Here is a 22,276-nt window from a genome sequence, read left to right as displayed (position 1 = left end):
GCTGTTGAATGCTGATTGGACCACTTGGGAGACTGTCCAATAGTCTTCTAGAGGACTTAATTCTCATTGGTCCTTTTATTAAGTGTTTTTTAAATTAATTAAACTAGATTTACTCTAGCCTAATTCCCATTGGTCCACCTCCAAGGCCATCCAATAGGAATTAGGTACACCTTGTGGGCATCTGGCCTAGGGAGCTGACATGTGTCCCTCATTCCCTTTGTGTAAAGGGAGCTTGTGTGTGTGTGTGTGTGTGGCTTTCTCTCTCATCCCCTACATGCAAGGCTCGCCCCCTCCTATGTACGGATGTGCAAAGACTTTTTTGGACACACACTAAGCATCCAATTCCCCTATGGTTGACCTTTGGACACAACCTTTGAATTTTGGAAACTTAGCATTTTGGAAGTCTTAATGGGCTGAACCTTAGGGTCTTTTTAGCCCATTGTTGCACATGGCTCTTTTGCATATGCCCCCCCCCCCTTTGGATCCCTATTTTCCCTCCTTTGGATCCCTACTGTGGCCGGTCTGCTAGCTTAACCAATATTCTAGCTTTTTCTCCCCTGGCACTTCCCCATATTAAATGATCAGTTTAACATGAGAAAATCATTTAGGAGAATTAGATATTGATTATTAGGACATTACCTCTCTCTTGAAATCATAGTCGTCCTCGACTATGGTGTAGAGAAGATAAAGCATATTCATGAGTCCTTTTCTTAGCGGGTAGAGGATCCCTATGTTACCCTACGACATCATTCCACAATGGATGACTAGTCCATTTGGTGCTTGAGAGCCTGAGGCTGCCGCAAGCATGTCTGCAAATTAGTCCTATCAGTCTTCATAGTAGAGTGACAAGCTCTACTTGGTGTTTGGGAGACGTCGTCTCTACAAACTTGATCTAAGCATGCATACTAGTTCATTTTTGTGCACAATAAAGAAAAAGAGTCTTATAAGACAAAAAACTTTGTTCATTTTTAACATTTTGTACATTTGCTTACTCTTGGGAAGCATTGTAAGCATTGACAAGGTTTATGTTATCCTTTAATTATATGCCTTGCATCCATCTAGCATCTTCAAAAGGATAATTCTTAAACTTAATAAGATATCGTCGGATAGTCTTACCGCCTCTTAATACCTTGTCTTCATGTCGGAGAATGGACTCGGGCTGCAGCACCTCCTCTTGGTCCTCGATCTCCGGTGGGTCTTCAATAGTAAGGCTTTAATAGGCTCACATGGAAAGCATTGTGTATGAGCCAATGATTGGGCAACTTGAGTTGATAGGCCATCTCATTGATTGGCCTAAGAATCTGGAAGGGACCATAGTACCTTTTTGCTAGTTTAGCATAGTACTTTTGGTGGCCCGTAGGATTCTTGCCCGTCGTGTGCCTTAATCGAGCCTTGGGAAACTTTAATAAGACCCAATCATTTTCTTTAAAGGCTTGGGCTCTTCTGTGCTTGTTAGCAACAGCCTTTTGCCTTTGCTGTGAGATAGAGATAGCATCCTTAATCTTTTGAAAAGATTCTTGTAGGTCTCGGCTATACTCATCTGTAGCGAAGATCTTCCCATGTACCTTAAGTAGCAAGGGACTTTTTGATCTTCCCTCAATTACCTCGAAAGCATACTCCACTAAGGGTAAATACTTCTCCCATTGGGATCTTTGATCTACTTCCGTTACATAGGCTTTTAGTAGATCGAGAATTGTTAGGTTAGCTATTTCACTTTGGCCATCCATTTGTGGATGATAAGCTGAAGAGAAGTTTAGCCTTGTCCCTAAATTCTCAAAGAGACCCTTCTAGAAATTACTGGTCATTCTAGGATCTCTATCTAACACTATGGACATTAGCAAGCCATGGTACTTGAAAATTTGTGAAATGAAGAGGGTTGCCATTTGATGGGCTTTGATAGTCTTTTTGAGAGGTATAAAATGAGCTTGTTTATACTGAACCTGTCTACTATCGTCCATATTCCCATATTCCCATGGATAGACTTAGGAAATCCAAAGATAAAATCCATGGATATGCTCTCCCATGGTGAATTAGGGATTGGTAGGGGTTGAAGCAATCCAAGTTGCTTCCCTCTATCAAATTTTGTCTTTTGGCATACCACACATTTAGAAACATACTCTTGTATGTTCACTTTCATGGTAGGCCAATAGAAATATGTTTCAATTCCCTTTAAGGTAGACTGAATCCCTCTATGCCCCGCATAAGGTGGATCATGAGATTCATACATTACTTTCTCTAGTAGTGAGTTAGTAACACATAGTCTATTGCCATAGAGAAGATAACCATCTTGTAAAGTAAATGGTTCTTCTTTCTTCCCTAATGCAAGGGATGAAATAACATCTCTAAAATCGGGATCAATGGCATACTCATCTATCATTGAATATAGATCATTGTGAGTTGCTATGGAAATCGCATTCACTCTCGGCCATCTTGAGAGTGCATCAGCTACTTGATTATGCTTGCCAGCAATGTGGGCAATATGAAAATGAAATTGTGAAAGAAAATTTTCCCACCTCATTTGTTTGTCGGAGAGCTTGGTCTGTGTCATGAAGTACTTAAGACTTTGGTGATCTGTTAGCAGAATGAAAGGAGTCCCCAATAAATAGTGCTTCCATGAGTCTAAGGCATGTAGAACTGCAAGGAGTTCCTTTTCATATATGCCTAGAGCTTGCTCAACAAGGTCAAGCCTTCGACTCTCATAGCCTATGGCGTGCCCTTCTTGGAGCAAAACAGCTCCAAGGCAATCACCACAAGCATCACATTGGACCTCAAATGGTTTTGAGAGATCCGGTAGTGTAAGCACAGGTTGAGAGATAAGCTTTTCGAAAGCATTGTTCTCCTTAGCAGACTATGTATACCTAACGCTTTTCTTTGTTAGGTCATGTAATGGTCCCGCAATTTGTGAGAACTTTTCTATGAAGCGTCTATAGTATGCACACATACCTATAAAGATTCTTAGTTCATGAAGATTCCTTGGTTTAGGCCATCCTTTTATTACCTCTAACTTTGATGGATCCATTTGGATGCCATCTTGAGAGATAATGTAACCTAAATACTGAATCTCTTGCAAGAAAAATTCACTTTTCTTTCGATTAACATAAAGTTTATTCTCTCTTAAAACTTGAAATATTACCTGGAGGTGTTGCTTGTGTTCGTCTAATGAATTAGAGTAGATGGTAATATCATCAAAGAACACTCCAGTGAAGGTTCGATGAGGCCTGAACAGCTTCTCCATCAAGCGGTTGAATGTGGTTGGTGCATTGGTCAAGCCAAAAGGCATGACAATGTATTCATAAAGACCAAATGTGGTGCGAAATGCGGTCTTTACAATGTCTTGATCAACTATCCTTATTTGATGATAGCCACTTTTTAGGTCAATCCTACTGAAGTAGGTCGATCCTTGTAGCTTATCAAATAGGTCTTCTACCCGTGGACGGGAAACCTATTCTTGATAGTGATCCTATTTAGTGCTCTATAGTCGACACACATACGATATGTGTCGTCTTTCTTTTGCACTAATAGCACAGGTGAGAAAAATGGAGATGAGCTAGGCCTAACCATGCCCTTCTCAACTAGCTCATGCACTTGCCGCATAATCTCCTTTTGTTGAGCTTGAGAAACTCTATAAGGAGGTTTGTTAGGCAATGAACTTCTTGGAAGAAGTTCAATTGCATGGTCATCATTACCTCGTTTAGGAGGTAGCTCACAAGGGATGTCGTCAATAAAAACATCTTGAAAACCCCTTGAGAAAATCGGATAACTCTAATTCCTTTTGGTTGCTTTTATTTTCTTTTGCTAAAGCATTAGGTTCATTTTGAGAATCTTTAACAAAAATCATGTACACGGAAATAGAGCTCTTTATTGACTTGTTGAAAGCTGGTGTATGTACAATTGGGATAGTGTTACCCATTTCCTTAGCATCTATATACATGTCTTTTTCCCTGAACTTAAAGGAGATTCTCCTTTTAGGAAATTTAACATTGGCAACTAGGCGGTCAAACCATGGTGCCCCTAGGATTACATCCTCATGCTTGAGAGGAGAGATAAAGAAGTCCTCTTTGTCCACATAGCCTTGGACATGAAGCCTCAATTTCCCGATTAAGGGAGTGACTGAAGCTTCTTTCCCCTTGAAGGCACTGTCTGTGGGTAGAACATCTCCCATCTCGTAAGCTTGTATGCCCAGCTTGGTGGCCAACTCTATAGATATAAAATTGTGAGTAGAACCAGGGTCAAAGAGAATAAAAGCATCATGTTCTCTTACCTTTCCCCAAGCATGGCATAGAGGAGATCCTTTATGGTGAGTTTGGTGAGTCTCCTCCTCTTGGATTTCAACCAAGGAAGCTCTAGGAGGATCTTGGCGGTTGTTCTTTTGGGGACAAGCGCGGTACGCATGCCCTTGTTCGCCGCACTTGAAACACCAGTTATCCTTACCATAACGCTCAAGCTCTTCAGGATAGAGTTTGTTCTTACCTTTGTAAACTCTCTTTAGCTTTGTTGGAGTTTCCCTTAGGAGACTTTTGGACATTGTCCTTCCCCTTAGGCTCATTGGAACCCTTGTTTTCCGTGGGCTTATTATTTCTTTTAGCCCCCGTTTGGAAATTGATTCGAGAGGCCACCATAGTATGGTGTATTACCGCTGACGTGGTATGTGGCCTTTGGGAGTTGACATACTCCGCCATTTCTTCGGTTAAGCCCGCACAAAATTGTTGCTTTTTCTCCAAAATCCAACTTTTTGAAGACGGTGGCTTTGAGTTGTAGGTCCCAAAACTTGTCTACATATTTGTGGATGGATTCATAGGGAGAGAGCTTTAAGCTTCGCCATTCGGTGAGTACTTTGTCTTTGGCATCGGTGGCCAAAAACTGCTTCATAATGGAAGCTCTTAAAGCTTTCCATGTTCGTGGAGCTTCACCATTGGCTCGTAGGCTGGACCACCATTGTCTGGCGGACTTTTGAAAGTGCATAGCTACATGGAGTATCTTAGAGGACTCCGTGAAGCCCTCATCTCCAAACGCCGCATCAAATTTCTGGATAAAGGCCAAGACTTTGTCCGTAGCACCAAAGGTGCCATCATAGGTAAGGAAAGAGATGCTCTTCCCTCCCTCTTTGAACTTCTTCAACTTGGATGACCTCTTCCATGTGGCATAGGATTTCCTATGGCCCTTTATTTTTGATGGTTCAAAGGTTGCACCATCACTTTCTTCAGAAGGTGAAGAATTTGAAGAAGGTGGAGAAGAGGGTGACCTCTTTCTCGCCTTTTTCTTGTCTTGATCTTCGTCGTCTTCACCATCACTTTCATAAGAGGAAGAGGATGAAGAAGAGGGTGTCCTCTTTCTCACCTTTTTCTTCTCTTACTTTTTATCATCCCTCTTTGAATTATGATGTGGAGAAGGGTGCCATGGTCTTCTTCGCTTTGGTGGTGATGGAGAGCGTTTAGTCAGCCGTCTTCGTGGAGCCATCTTCGCCGAGGTGGCGGGAGACTCACTTCTTTCTCGTTCCTTCGGTGGAGGCTCTTGAGTTCTCCTTTGGGAAGGAGATGCATCATCAAGAAGTAAATTCTTGAGCCCTTCGTATGGATTCTCTTCTTCTTCCCGAATCGGAGAGAGACCTCTTTTGGGAGTCTCACAAGGAGGCTTCCTAGGTGCTCTCTTGTCATGGTGATGAGCTTGGAGAATCCCATGATCACGGAGCTGCTGTTGCACTTCACTTTGGAGAGATGGATTGCCCATGGCTTGCTGAAGCCTAGAAACAAGATAGTTAACAAGCATCGGAGCATCATTAGTAGCCTGCTCATTAGCAAAATCAAAGTTATCAACATTAATTTCACTCTCTTTACTATTGTCAGAAATTCTAACAACTTTTAGGTGTACTTTGACACTTCAAGCCCTAGTTGCTACTCCTCTTTACCCCTTTAGAAAAAGCACTCAAGTTACTGTACCCGTGGCTCGAATACCATTAATTGCAAGGAATAGAAGAGAGGGTCTTTCAACACCAAAACAGCACAGGCTCCTATCAAGCTTCTAATAGCTCAATAGTGGTTAAGCTGTAGGCAAGCCTCGTAGGACTCCACTATTAAGACCATAGCTCTCGTCGGTGATGCCCCGTTAACTGCACGAAGGCAGGCACACTGCAAGGCTGAAAACTCCCTATTCTACTTACTCACAGTCAATTAATAATACCAACCATTTATAGCTAGCTTGAGGACCTCCCTTCTTGAGCAAGAAAAGAGAAACCTTGTGCTCTGATACCAATGTTACATTTAATGGCCTAAAAACTTGTGTGTAGTGGAAATTAGCATGAATTTAGTGGGCATTTCATTAGAATAGATTCCTAAAGAGAATTACAAGAGTGCTTGGGTGGAGAGAGCAACAAAAAGCATAACACGTAGTTAGATAGCATGAACAATACTTTCAAAAGACAGAGAAATTAAGCTATTGAGAACAGTTGAGGACCGGATTTGCATGGAGCTGGTCCCCCCTCCAAAAGGCTTTGTATTATGGTTTCTCCCATCAAGAGAGACATTGTACAATACAATTCTTTGTGTTCCTTCAAGACTAGTTAGTGCAATGAAGATGAAAGCTTCATGCACTAAGCAAAACACTTAGCAAACACAACATTAATTATCCCCGTTCTCAGACCCAAGACCTCACACACCTTCTAAGATGGTGAGAGCTAGTAGGGTATGAGAATAGATTGAGAGGAAGAAGGAGTATCTTACGAGAAAGATGTACATCTCCTCACATAATCACTCATATTAGCATAGCTTAGCTTAGTAATTAGCTTGGTAGAGGAGATGAGCATGCATTGAAGCTTGGCTCTTGGTTGGATTTGCATCCACATGCCAAGAGTATGTCAATGTAGGCTTCTATCTCACAAGCTTGGAGTAGGTGATGAGCTCTCCATTAAAGCTTGGGAAGAGATAGTCTTCTTTTCTTCACACATGAGATTGTGTGAGTGTGTGTGTGATAATCCCTTGCAAAAATCAGCCCCCTCTCTCTCTTGGGCAAGCCCTCTTTCTATTTGCTCTTGCTCTACCCTCATTGGACCTCCCCAGGTCAAGCCAATGACTATTAAGCAGCATAAGTGATAGCCTTCTGACATGTGTCCCCCTTTCCCCTTTTGTGAGAGATTTAGGTAATTTAATAATTCAACTGAACTCTCATTGGGCCCCTTTGCCTCCTGGCCAATAGGAATCAGGCAAGACATTGGGCTGTTGAATGCTCATTAGACCACTTGGGAGACTGTCCAATAATCTTCTAGAGGACTTAATTCTCATTGGTTCTTTTATTAAGTGTTTTTTAAATTAATTAAACTAGATTTACTCTAGCCTAATTCTCATTGGTCCACTTCCAAGGCCATCCAATAGAAATTGGGTACACCTTGTGGGCATTTGGCCTAGGGAGCGGACATCTGTCCCTCATTCCCTTTGTGTAAAGGGAGCTTGTGTGTGTGTGTGTGTGTGTGTGTGTGTGTGTGTGTGTGTGTGTGGCTTCTCTCTCATCCCCTACATGCAAGGCTTGCCCCCTCCCATGTAGGGATGTGCAAAGACTTTTAGGGCACACACAAAGCATCCAATTTTCCCTAGGGTTGACCTTTGGACACAAACTTTGAATTTTGGAACCTTAGCATTTTGGAAGTCTTAATGGGCTGAACCTTAGGGTCTTTTTAGCCCATTGTTGCACATGGATCTTTTGTAGATGGCCCCCCCTTTGGATCCCTACTGTGGCCGGTCTGCTAGCTTAACCAATATTCCTGCTTTTTCTCCCCTGGCAGTTCCCCATATTAAATGAATAGTTTAACATGAGAAAATCATTTAGGAGAATTAGATATTGATTATTATGACACCACTTGCATTTTTTTGCTTGCTCTCCTTGTCTTGGGCTCTAGTCATCACTTGAATAGGAATTGTTGGTTCCCCTTCTCATGAACTACGTGGCATGATTTGAATTACGTTTATAGTAGTTCTTCCTTTGTTGGTTGGGTTTCTAGGACAATCTTCAAGAAAGTATCCTCCCTTTTGTCAACATGACCCACAATACACCTCTATAGGTCGTGCATTTTATTCGATTCGAGATAGTCATTCTTCCAATGATCATCCGCTCCACAGTCTTGACAATTTCTAGTTTTCACTTTGGGCATTGGCTTGACCATTGGTGGTCTCGTCCCTTGCTTTGCGGTATAGTTTACATGTGTTGTTTCAGTAGGTGCTTGAAACATTGGCTCCATAGGGACTAGAGTAGGTTGGCTATACCACTCTTCTTCTATCCCCATTGTTACGGAGGTTGTTTCAGGGTATGGAGTAAGAGGTACTAGAGATTTCTCATCCATTTGTCCCTCCGATAGCATATACTTGACAGATACAACATTGTTCCCAGGGAGTGGTGGCTGTTGGACGAACACTGGATGTGGTCTCTCTATATTCATTGGAGATCTCTGCATGGGTGCCTCATTTGGCATGTAGCGATACATGTATTTTCATTGTGGCCTCATTGGTACATATTGAACATTCCCATCATATTTAGGCTTGTAATAGCACTCATTTGCCTCATGATTTGTCCATTTTCTTTCAATGGTGCACCATTTTAATTTCCTTTGCAGTTGTCCTTGATTTTGTCCCTACATTGGGCCTCTCAACAACATCCTTTGCATGTTGATAATCATATTGTTCATGAGCTTCAGTATGTCCTCTATAGAATTGGTAGAAGCTACAACAGCTGCTCTGACTTGTACCGGCATAGTGATTGTTGTTCGTTCGCTTTGTACGTCTTTAGCTTTACTTTCCTCATTATAAATCTCGCAATTATCACTCAGGTCTATCATGTCTAGACTACATGCTTCCCAAGTCATATGTTTTTTTGTTGTACAAGATAGCATGTAATTGCTGGTTTAAAAGGCCTTCCAAAAATAATGAGAGGAGTCTTTCCTCGGTTGGAATTTCCAACTCTTGACATCTGTCTATATATTGCCTCATTTGACTCACACTATCCCTTACAGTCTCTCCCTGTTTTTGCATGAAATTATAGATTTGTGCCACAATGCTATGCTTTATGGCCATTTTGGAACAAGTACCAACAAATCTCATTGCCAAGGTTGGTAAGTCGGTTATTGATCCAAGCAGTATGGTTTGAAAAATTGAAACCAAGTCAAAGATTTGCCTTCCAAGGTCATCCCAAACCCCTCAAACTGCATATGGAAGTTGGTTATGCACTCAACTCTCAAAACCTGTATGAAGCTGGCCAAATGGCCATATGGATCTCTTAATCCGCTTCATTTTTTGACCCACTTTTGGAAATATGTTGGTCTGACTCTACAATTGTGTTCTACACCCACTCTTTCCCTTCTAACGGGGGTCTCTCCCATTAATCCCTCAAAGTAGCTATTTAGTAAGTGTGACTCATGTGGACCTCTTATTGTCCTCATGTCACCCATTTCTCCCTTGTTATAGGTGGTTTTAGCCTTTCTTTCTTTGTAGCACCATTGAGGTGACTACCCCTTGTTGTTCTTCCTCGTTGGTTGGCCATGCCATGTTGTCATAAGATCTAGCATTTGGATCCACATTGCGATCAATTTTCTGTGCGGTTCCCATAATTACTTCACGGATTGAGTTTCCCTAGTGCTTGGTTTCTTCAATGTCTTTTGGGGTCATCATAACAAAGTTATTGTTGTAACAATCTCTAAAGAGATGATCGGGAAGTTTTTTCAACCCTTTTCCCCTAATCTTGAAGATATACACAATTTTCAAGGGAGTGTATTGTCCTAATCTGGCATGGGTATTCCATACCAAGTTCATAATATTGTTTTCTTTCCAACAATAAACTCTAAGTCTTGGGTTATCAGTGGGGATGCGTTTTAATGGTTTAGTATCTATTAACTCATACCCTTCTAATTCTAACATTGGAGGTCCTTCCTTTACGGCCTTATCTGGTATTAGAGTATCGACCTCCGATCTCCATTTATCCACTGAATCAGGGTCTTGTATCTTGCAATACTATACTCTATTTTGGTGTACATACATGGTGAAGCGGTCCGGGGCGGGCAACAAGAAGAGCAACATCTAGAAACCCTTCAAGGCTCCCGGGCTGCTCAATGGGGCTGGGGCACAACACAACACAAACCAAAACAACAAACCCACAGCCAAATCCCAACTACACAAGGGGCACCACCTAGTTTAAGAGCGAACTAGGACGCAAAAGAGGAGAATCGTTAGAGCAACCCACAAACAAGCAAGGAATTTACACTAACCCTAACACCAATGGAACACTCTCACACACTAAAACACGAGAGAGAGAGAGAGAGAGAGAGAGAGAGAGAGAGAGAGAGAGAGATGGTGCTCGGGCTGCTTTGAAGTGTATCGTTAATGATCAAGCAAACATAAATATATATGTAAGAAAGAGAGAGAAGGGGGAAGGGGGTGCTTGTTGCACTAATGCCTTCTTACAAATCTGTCATGACCAATCAAAGTGAGATTAGTATTTGTTCAACATAGCCTGAGTAAATTACACCACAACACATCACAAGAAAAAAGCCACCCCAATCACTGTCTTAAGGCCAGGGGAGTCCTCTCCACCCTGTCGCCCTCTTATAGCATGTGGGATTTATGGCTAAATTGATAACAATACCCGGAGACAAGCTATCAAGAACTTAAATAAAACACCAAGACACTTACACATCATTATTGTCCATGACTTCGCGTTGGAAGGGAGACAAGGTATCCATGCTTAGTCCGAATTCACCCTCCTTGATTCAGCAAATGTTGGGCTTACACTAGTAGGAGAAATGATTGATTTCCTACTCTCAATTGAATGATCACTCTCTCGTACAATGGCATAGAGTTCCCTTGCTAATCACCCCTAATACAACACATACATATGCCTAATGCCAATGAGATTCCACTCAAGAGCTCCTTCTCAAGAGGTTGAGCTTGGCTTCTCAAGCTATAACATAGTGCTCTTTCTTTTCCCCCCTTTTTGTGCTAGCTACACTCTCCTTTTATAGAAATTTTGAAGGCTAAGGTTACTCCTCTAACCATGGTTGGGTTAGATTTTCAGCAATTTATCTAATTTCTTTTGCTTGGAATTATCAAGAAGTTGGTGGGGAAAGAGAGAGGAGAGAAATGGAGGTGATAGGACTTTTCATAGTGGGTTAGTGTTAGTAGAGTTAGTATTAATTTACAAATGGAATTGGATATTTACAATGGGAGTATCCATGTAGGATACAAATAAGAAAGAAAAACTCTTAAGAGGTAAGAAAAGGTGGATTTCTTACAAGGTTGATGCTCCAAGTGTCTTGAGTAGGGCCAATTTTGACGCTTGTTGACGGTCCACTAGCTTTGACGGTACATTTTTTCTCCACTCTTGACCTTCCTTGAGAGACAAGGTAATTGAAGCTGAGTAATCAACCACCATGATGTTGTCTTTTAAGAGAAGAGGCTGAATTTTGTGGTTTTTTTGATAGATATGGGTAATTTGGAGGAGGAAAAATGAGACTAGGTGGTCAATTTTGGAATGGAATTGTGTGTGGGAGGTATGACTTCACCATGGTTTCTCTTATTCTTCAAGGTTGAGGAGAAGGTGAGTAGGGTGCAGAGAGGAGTGGTGAGAGAGGTGGGGATGATGAGTGGAGAAGTGTGAAAGAGGAAAATGATAAAGTGGAAGAGAGAGTGTGGCTGCATAGCATGGAAAAACTAGGGTCCACTAATAAAATCATAGCCCACAGCTCGTAGCTCAAAAAAATATGAAAAAATTTGAGGCAAAATTTCAGCCCACGAGCTACAACTTTTGTTTGTATCACCTTTTCAAATTCGGAGAGCAAGTGAACTTTAAAAATTCAGCAAAACCGATCGTTTTTTTCCACTGCACAAGGTCCTTGTGGGGTCCTTCTTTGGATGATTCTTTTGAATACCTCCAAGAGTGAGCCCTCCATAGTGCATGTATGCATGCCACCTACCCTTGACCTTATTTGGTAGGTCTATAATTGTAGATATTGTTGAGATCATGATATAAGTGAATAGTACAACTAAGAAAATCAAATATTGAGGGGTCTAAAAAATATGTACATGTCAAATATAAATAATATAAGTGGAAAAAATATAAAGGGGTCAAAAGAAATCTCTCTCATTATGAGGCTACCATAAAAAGATAAATATTTTTCGTGTTCTAATTTTTTAGAAAAAAAACAAAATAGATGTGGGAAGGGAAAAATCACAATAGTGAAAAAATATACACATAAATAAAACTAGTTTTTTTGGATTTTTGTTGGGGTGGAGTTACACCAAATATAAGAGAAACTTACATGAAAATATTTCTATATGGAATAAAGATAATGAAAAATGGTAAGAAAAATTGTGGTAATGGTGAGGCAATGTACAGAGCATAAATAACACACACCTAGGTAGAAATATTTAAATAAATACCAAAATAATTATGAAAAAATATTTTATTTAGGCCCTATATACAAAGAAATATTTACATACGCATGGGCCATAATATACTTATATTTTTTATATTTTTTATTTTTTTGGCTCAACTAGCCCAATGACTAGCTAAGTGAGGGTTTTTTATTTCAGTAAGGAGATATGGGAAAAGTCCACTAACTCACACGCACCTATATACAGTGAAAGGGTGAGGGTAACCACAGTGTTTGAGTGATTTGATAGGGTGAGATAACTCACTATGGCAATTACAGAGAGCCGAAAAACGGCTATCAATGGCATCCTATTTGTTGGTCCTAACTTCCTCTTCAAAATAAATGATATGGTCGCCTATCCTCACTACAAACTCTTCATTTGTGTCCAAATAAATCTGAGTTTAATACTTCTTGGTCTTAAAAAAGTCAAGATGTGCTTGAACTTGAGAGAGGTCTTAGTTCCCGATTGAGTCGAAAAAGAAGACATGTCTGGGCTTGAATCGGAGTAAGTGTCAGACACTTATTCTGCAATAGTTTCTAATGGTCTCCCTTGGTTTACACTCTCTTCTATGGATTCTCTACTCCTATTCACTCCTAAGTCAATCAAGTTTTCCAAGACTCTGCCAGACCTTAGGTTCATATATGAATTTAGCAACTCAATTGAATTGATACTTTAAACATGGAAGGTTCCCTTTGGTTTCAAGCACCGTATGCTTTCTCTGTTTTCTCTTTTGTCCTTCACAAAGTTGCAATTTCTTGGACAACAACACATATGTGATTCCACAATTTAACGTCAATTTGGTCAATAAGGAGTCAAAATGATACAAATTTTCCTTCCTCTACCCCTCGATAGACTCTTCATGGAAAAGAAAAGATGTGAATTTTTCTGAGGCTATCTTAGGCACGCCAAAGATAGTTGCACCCATAGGTAGGCCCAATTCTAACTTGCAAATCATAAATGGAGTCCTTATGTCTTGCTAAAGATAAGACTAATATCAAATTTACAAAATTACTTCCCTGGTGTGAGATTTATCTTCAGCGCGTCAAATATAAATCTTCTTATTTTTCACTTTTTCTTGCAATTTGTGGCTTGGGTTGGGTCCTTCAAGTGGTTTCAAGATTGTACCATGAATTTCACAAAGTTTTGACAACTTACCAATGTTTTTAGCTCTTTTTGAGCCTGAAGGCTCGTTTTTCCAATTTACTTGCTGTATTGATTTTTGCACAACTCCAATTTTGATGAAACTTGCTTAGGACCTGTATTATAATCCTAGTAGACCCTGGGGATTGAAAAATGAGCAAAATATCCCTTCTAGTGAGATTTTTATCTTCAGCATGTCAAAGATAAATCTCTTCCAGATTTTAATATTTTTTATTTTTTATCTCACAGATTGATTTTTTCACTAGTTTTACGATTTATCCACACCCTGGTTTCAAGTTTTAGCATGATTTGACTTTTTCTTGTTGATTTTCTCTGAAGTCTGCGGTTTTTTCCAATTTTGGGCTTGACAAGGCCTTTCAGTGATCCAAATGGTTCCAAAATCAATGGGAGTTATCTACTTAAGTTTTTCTACCACCTTGTAAGTCTACTTTTCCAATTTTAGTCTCAAAAACCCCCTGTCTATCTTCGGTGCGCCGAAGATAGACTTGTCAAGTTTTTTGGTTTTCTCCAATGCACCTTTGACCAGATACACTCCTGATGGTTTTCTACGTACCCTACTCCTACTGGACATAAAAAAGAGTGCAAAAAGTGAAAAATACAACTTTCAGTCTCAAATACCTACTTTCTATCTAGATAACACCCTTACCGACCACTAGTCAGCCTCAAAGATCCGATACCTAGTCGTCCTACTATCTAAAGCTCCCGAGGTCCTCACTAAGTATCTCTACTCTCAAGCACCTCTCAGCCGTGAAAAGGATAGAAAATTTGTTACTCTAGTCAAAATTAGAGGAAGTAACGGAAATTCAAGTGAGTGTTTTGGCTTTTTCTCTAGTTTAGGTTGCCTTGCCCCGGCAACGGCGCCAAAATGTCAACCGGTTGCTAAGCCTCACCATATCAATGCTAGCAAAGTGAGAACCACAGACATAAAATTTCAACACGTGGGATGTAGCTGACCCGACTAGTACTACATGGAGGCTACAAGAGATAGCCAATCTCTCAAAACTCCAAGTCTATGTTGCTTCTACTTATCTGAGTCTCAAGTGTGTGGCAGACACGAAAAGCTACTTTCTCTGTTGCAACCTTATCCAAACAAATTTTTGTAGCTACACGTCTCCGAATGGAATGAAATTTACTATCTAGCATGGGCAATGTATCCTCTACACTCTCTTGTGCTCAAAAATTGTTTATGACACCTGGACAAAATTGCACATAAGATAAACGACCTATTTTAGGGTTGTCAATTTCGGTCCCAAAAGGGCTCTATAGCTTCCTCTAGACGTGCTCTATCTATCGCTAAGGTCAAAATCTAATTTTAGTGAGTGTATTGAACATAGGAAACAAAAAACATCTGGAAGATAGGCACAACTAAAAGCACACTTTATCGTGAGAAACTTACATTCAAAGAGAGAGCTTTCACCTACGAACGCATTGATATGCTCATAACAGCAATGCAATATCGTACGCGAGAGAGACGAGAGATTGAAGAAACAATAGACATTTGTTTAGCTACTATAGCAATGCTTACTCTTTATTATCTAAAACTTAGGTCTTAAAGTTATGAAAATTGACTTAAATACCTTAGCCAAGGTGTAAAAATGGATTCCTAGCTAATTGGGGCTTAGTATAAGGTAAGAGATTACATAGAATTACAAATGTGGAAGCCACTAGCCCTTTAGACTCATTGGTACTCAATAACATTAAATGGCTTTGGACTTGTACTTGCTTAATCAAAATCCAACTGTAGGATTGATCACCTCATTGAGATAGCAATACAAAGCTAAGTGTGTACATGACAAAGGCATGCCTGCTAGCACTTCCAGTTTTTTGGAGCACACTTACGCTACCCAACAGTGGTCTTACTACTGACATGTCCCTACTTGCAAATAAATAACCTCACAATAACCAACAAGAGACACACATCCATGCACACAATACAAGTTCAAAAGTTCCTTGTAGAAAGTATTTGCCTGCATATATCTTCCTCCAACCATAACACTATCATCTTGCCATTGCACTCTTTTCCAATACCACACTCTTTTCTACATAAAACATCTAGCAAAAGGTTAGCACTTCAATTCAATCCAAACGCAACCACTCAGATAGGTATACTTTTCGCTCCATATGACTTCAAAAATCTCTTGTGAATGCAAGATATGCTTGCCTGAAAGACATCCCCAACTCAATGGCCATCTATGCATTGATATGCTCTTCATCAACGAGGAGTACATGTTTGTTGTTGAGAGTGAGTTCTTGTGATTCTTGGATTCTATGCAAGGTGGATCAAAAGACGGCTCCTTTTATAAGTCGCAAGGGTCAAGCTACAAATTCACTAATTCCCCAAGCTCCGAAATAGAAGTCTATGTCAAAAGACAACACAAGTTTGCTATAGGATTATTCTGTAATGGAAATGGCCTATGAACTTTGAGAATAGCGGAAGGAGAATGAAAGAGAGCATTTTTGTGAAATTACTTTGAGAACATAGAGGGTGAACTTAATTGATGGTAGCAACATAAACATAGTACTTAATTAACTTGGCATGAACAGAACTTTTGCAAGAGAGAGAGAGAGAGAGTTTAGAGAACTTGACAATAATGGAGGACCGGATTTATGTGGAGCCGGTCCCCCCTCCAATAGGCATTTGTATTATAGATTCTCCCATTAAGAGAGACTTGGTACAATAAAATCTTTGTGTTCCTTGTGACCTAGGTGATGCAATGAAGATGGAAAAGCTTCATGCATCACGAGCATAGCATACACTTTGTAAATAGAATTAACTATCTCAAAGAAACTAACATCTAAGCAGAGATTAAAATTATGGCAAAAAGAAAATGAGCCATATTTTTTGTATTCTTAAGATTAACGTGTATTCTTAGCTTGCAATCTATGAAAATCTTCTTACTTCTATGCTATGAGGTGTCCTTATAAGCCAAGGTACTTACAATTGTCAAATGTTAAGAATTTACGAACATTTATGCATCATTCTATCTTCTAGTTTACCAAATTCTAAAAAGTGAAAATTTGGGCAGCATCTCCTTTGCAAAACGGACAATATTTCAAATTTCCAATCAATGCCATCTCTACTAAGACCCTCACATGAGGTTTAAGGCTCTAGCAACCAATGCAGATGCGTCATTTTCAAGTCAAAAAATCCATCAAGCCAAACTTGGTTAGTAGAAGTTCATTATGTTGTTCAATAAATATTGCCATCACTTACAGCAAGTCGAGAAATTTTTGTGTCCAACCAAGGTATGCAACAAGGTCTTAGTTTTTTCACAATGTCCTTTCATTTTAATGGCAAACAATTAGTGAAGATACTTTTACAATTGCAAGAGATTTTGACATCATTTACCCTGCTTTTTGACGATATTTACATTACTCAAAAGCAAGCCAACTCAATGGATCCCCTCACAAGAGGATTTAAGGCCATTGATGGTAATCAAAGTTACTATAGAAAGAGTTACATCATCAGCCAAAAGTTTATCCATACAAGTGTGAACTATCAACTTACGAGCCTTTCATTAACCAAGATCGAGAACAAGTAGCATCAAATTCCCATGTATTCTATGATAAATACCATTGTGTGTGGTCTACATGCATAAGAACAGTCATGCATTCGTAAATTTTTATCAAGATACACCAAAAAATTTTGATCCTTTAAGCGTAAACAACTCAAGAAGACTTTAATCAATGCCATCATCTATCACTCATTCATATATCTGTAACTACAAGAAAGGCTGCCAGCATTCTTATTTCAGAGTCAGTTGCTTATGACTTCACCTAAGGCTTCAAGGCATGTGAATGTAACGCTAAATAGTAATTGATGTGGTTTTTTTATAAATCTAAATCGATATTCAAAAAAACATATATACAAATCATATTTGCAAAAATAATTCATCATTACCACCTCATCCAAGATCCTCATCAGAGGCATAAGGTATATCTGTCATATAAATTGAGCCAAATATGTAAAAAGAGATTGATTGCGGTAAAGTCGAAAACCTGTCTACTCTCACTGCAAAGCCAGAACCGTGTGTTGATCAAATAATGGGCTGGCCTTATCCAGTTTTGCCCATGACAAACTATTATTATTTTGTACTTATCAACATCAGAAACCAAAACTCAAAATAAAATCCATAACGATCATGAAAATCGTTATGAAAGACTTCCATGTGCCCTCTTGATATATGCTCAAGATCATAAACCCCTATGGTAATGTTCATATGTGTGAATCTAAAAGAATAAGATCACTCTAGACTATGTTAGAGATCACAAGTTCATTCCAGTGCTAGCTAGTAAGGCCAAAAGAAGAAGACGTCCAATATTTCTCATTCAGCAATTCTAAAGTCTACAAATAATTCTCTTTATGATGCAATAAAGTAGCTATGTATGTTCAATCATCAGTTAGACCAGTCTTGAATAGTCAACAAAGCCCAATTGTCATATCTATTATTCTATTGATAATCATTCCAGATCCATACATTTATTATTACTTTTGCCAAGTCCCAAGAGCAAGCAGATATCTCGGTTTTAAGGATTGATGCTAAGGATTGATTAACTCCAAGTCTAAAGGGTAATTTAGACCAATCAGCTCACCCCATTTTTGTATTGCAACTCTGAGTGTAAAACCCCAAACATAGTCTGATACATAATTTTTAGTGTCGACTTTGGACGTGAAGCATGTCACTATGAAAATCGGCCGAAATAACCATTGAACACTCAGTTACTAATTATCATAGAGATTGTTTTTACAAGAAACAAACATGTATAATACATACAATCCAAAAATATGACTCAATAAGCCAATAATTAAATTGACAAGGTAATTGTACTGAGTAGGTGCAAATGCACCTACCTGTGTTGAGGTGCTCTCCTTTGTATATTTGTCCATGCAAACGAAATGGGAGGCAACCATATGCAAATGATCATATTCCGTCCGCTTCTACGCAATAGGGGTTGTATTGTAGATGAGAAAAGGTCAAGTTCTTGATCAGAATCGGGTCCAACCTTTGAATCCATGCTATCACTGTTTTGTGTGTGTGTGAGCGGGAAATGGAAGGAGATCCATATGTAAACTGGCTTGTAGCCCTGCCAAATCGTCGCATTTGAGGAACGCAAGAGCATGACTTGTATGCAACTCTCTGTGTGTGTGTGTGTGTGTGTGTGTGTGTGTGTGTGTGTGTGTGTGTGTGTGTGTGTGTGTGTGTGTGTGTGTGTGTGTGTGTGTGTGTGTGTGTGTGTGTGTGTGTGCGCGTGTGCGTGTGCGTGTGCGTGTGCGTGTGCGTGTGCGTGTGCGTGTGTGCGCGTGCGTGCGTGCGTGCGTGCATGCGTGCGTGCGTGCGTGCGTGTGTGTGTGTGTGTGTGTGTGTGTGTGTGTGTAAGTATGGAAATCCCCCTCATTGAAAGATCACAAGTTCATTCCAGTGCTAGCTTGTAAGGCCAAAAGAAGAGGAAGTCCAATATTTCGCATTCAGCAATTCTGAAGTCTACAAACAATTCTCTTTATGATGCAGTAAACTAGCTATGTATGTTCAATCATCAGTTAGACCAATCTTGAATAGTCAACAAATCCCAATTGTCATACCTATTATGCTAACGATAATCATTCCAGATCCGTACATTTATTACTACTTTTGCCAAGTTCCAAGAGCAAGCAAATATCTTTGTTTTAAGATAAGCAATATACATTAAAGAATAGCCAATGCTTAGGATTGATTAACTCCAAGTCTAAAGGGTAATTTAGATCAATAAGCTCACTCCATTTTTGTATTGCAACTCTGAGTGCAAAACCCCAAACATAATCTCATACATAATTTTTAGTGGTGACTTTGGACGTGAAGCATGTCACTATGAAGAACGGTCGAAATAACCATTGAACACTCGGTTACTAATTATCATCGACATTATTTTTACAGGAGACAAACATGTATAATACATACAATCCAAAAATATGACTCAATAAGCCAATAATTAAATTGACAAGGTAACTGTACTGAGTAGGTGCAAATGCACCTACCTGTGTTGAGGTGCTCTCCTTTGTATATTTGTCCATGCACACGAAATGGAAGGCAACCATACACATATGATCATATTCCGTCCGCTTCTGCGCAATAGGGGTAGATGAGCAAAGGTCAAGTTCTTGATCAGCATCGGGTCCAACCTTTGATCCATGCTATCACTTTGTGTGTGTGTGTGTGGGGGGGGGGGGGGGATGGGAGGCGATCCATACGTAAATTGGCTTGTAGCCCTGCTAAATCGTCACATTTGAGGAACGCAAGAGCATGACTTGTATGCACTTGTCTCTGTGTGTGTGTGTGTGTGAGAGAGATTGAGGCATTGGAGATATGGAATTACTATTGAATCATGTATCAAGACATTACAGTACTTCATCACGCAATTAACACAGTTTCAGTACCTATTCAGGTTGTAGTACATATTCAGGGAACAAAATAGAGACTGAATACAGAGAATAGATAGAAATTGAGATACTCCATAACCAGAACCCTTCATTTATCCCATTCTCTCTCTTACATCGTATAACAACCGGCCACAAGAGTAACTTACTTTTGAATCCAAGAGGTACATGCCTATTTCTTACTAAAAAATGAAACTAAAGGCTAAGGTTCAATTAACACTGAACTAAAATAATATCTAAGGCTAATACCTGGCACAACCCAGTGGCAAAACGTTTTTTTCAGACCAAAAAAAAATTGACTTAACATCCACTAATCCCTTGATCACAAAAATTTCAGTGCTCATAGAATAAAATGATGCAAAGTGCAGTGCATGGAGTCTACTCCAAGGTGCACATATACACCACAATAGTCTATGAGACACCACCCTTTTCCTTCTTTAGTGTTGAAAAACACTTTTGAGCTGCTAAATGTTAGTAGTCCTTGGTAACTCCTGGATAGGCTCCTCCAAGGACACTTCTAACTGATCCATTATTGTAGGAGTCGTTCCACCTACAGTGGTTACTGATACCCCCTCTTCAGTACTTGTCAAGGTGTCTTCCTGAGACAATCTTGGAAACTCCCCCTATAAATCCTTTGTGCCCAATATCTCTTTATCTGATCCACTACACCTGCACCAGTCTCCAACTTTTGTAGATTCTGAGGTGTTATTGTTTCAGTTGCAAGTGTAGGTACCTCCATATTCATTTCCTCATGTGTTTCTACTGCACTTATAAAAGTATGGAAAGCAGTTGTACTCTCAAGATCATGTGCATGTTCCATAGTCATCTGATGGACTCTTCCCTATTCAGTCGTATGCTCCTGAAAGAGATCTGAAGTTTTCAGTACCTTGAGATCATCAAACTCCTTTTTAAGATCATCATACTATTTTTGAAGAAGTTTATACTCATCATACTGCTCTTACTTTGCAAAAAATTTGGTATGGAATATTTACTAAAGAAACCATTCTCTTCCTTAATTCCAACCACACATGTTTTCCTTGTTTTCTGACTTCATTCTTCAATACTTCAACATTATGGGGTAACAAATACCAACCATCTAGATCCAAATCCTCATCAAACATTTCCCTCATTTTTTTTTCCAGTTCTTGACAAGCCTGAACCCTGCTTAGAAATACACTATTGTCAGATTGTAATTTAGAGTAATCATTACCCAAGATTTCCAACTGATTATTTAAGGTTGACATCCATTGTTCCTTCTAGGATTGAATAATGTATGATGACTTTTACCTTCTTTGCAAACTGAGCCCTATAACATTCCACAGAATTGTTAGCAACTAGTAATTCATCCTTCAATTTAACAATAATACCCTCCTGATCTGAAATCAGTTTGGCATCCTCCTCAGTTCATCTAGAAACAGTCTGTAGTTGAGCAATCTGAGTTTCCAACTGAAACTTTTCTCTTTGGAGAATTGAGCTGTTCAGTTGGCTCTGTGATGCAAAGTGTCTAACAAGGTCAAGAGCTTTATAAACCTCAAACTTACTGAGCAGCACACCTTCCCCCAAATCTAGTTTGACTTCTGTTGCAAGACTTCTAATTTTTTTTCTCTTCAACTTCAAGGATGGATTAGGAGAAAAAAGATGACCCGCATCAACATTTATTGAGGGTTTAGGTGTCTCCATCAAAGTATCCAGATCAATATCAAACTGATCTCCCAAACTTTTTCATAGATTTTCTTCCTCCTCCTCAGTTTTTGACAGTGTCTTGTCTTGTGCTTGAAAATCCTGCAGTTTCTTTGTCCTGTGTTTTGCCTAAGAGCTGCCCACTTCTACTTATTTGTTACCTTCAATTTGTTGGGGTATAAAGCCCAATGTGGTCGCCCGGGTAAGTGGGCGGGCCGCCAAGTATGTACACATATTCTTTTGTAAAAACCTAATAAGAACTCACTATGCTCTACACATTATAGTAGAGCGAGTTCACCATATCGTCGTGCTCCTCTTCTCACACTCTCTCTCGCGTCGCACTTCCGCTCGTACTCCTTCAACTAGTATCAGAGCTCAGATCAAGGCTCGGGGTAGCATTTGCAGGTAGCCAGAGTCACCTGCTCAGATTGGAGTGAGATTCAACAGACGAAGACACGGCCCAAATTCCTGTGGGAGTGCCCGAAGGCCTTGGTGTTCTCAAAATTTCATTCTGAGATCATCTCGGCCACCGTTCGGCTTCGACAAAGTTCTGCGCAGGCCATTTTCGACTACGTGGTCTTGGCGGGTGCAGATCCGACTCTGCAAATTTGGGGTTTTT

The sequence above is a fragment of the Adiantum capillus-veneris genome, chromosome 3 (genome assembly GCF_014529385.1).
Source record: "Adiantum capillus-veneris isolate H3 chromosome 3, ASM1452938v2, whole genome shotgun sequence".
Classification (NCBI taxonomy): domain Eukaryota; kingdom Viridiplantae; phylum Streptophyta; class Polypodiopsida; order Polypodiales; family Pteridaceae; genus Adiantum; species Adiantum capillus-veneris.
Note: the sequence above shows the minus strand (reverse complement) of the source record.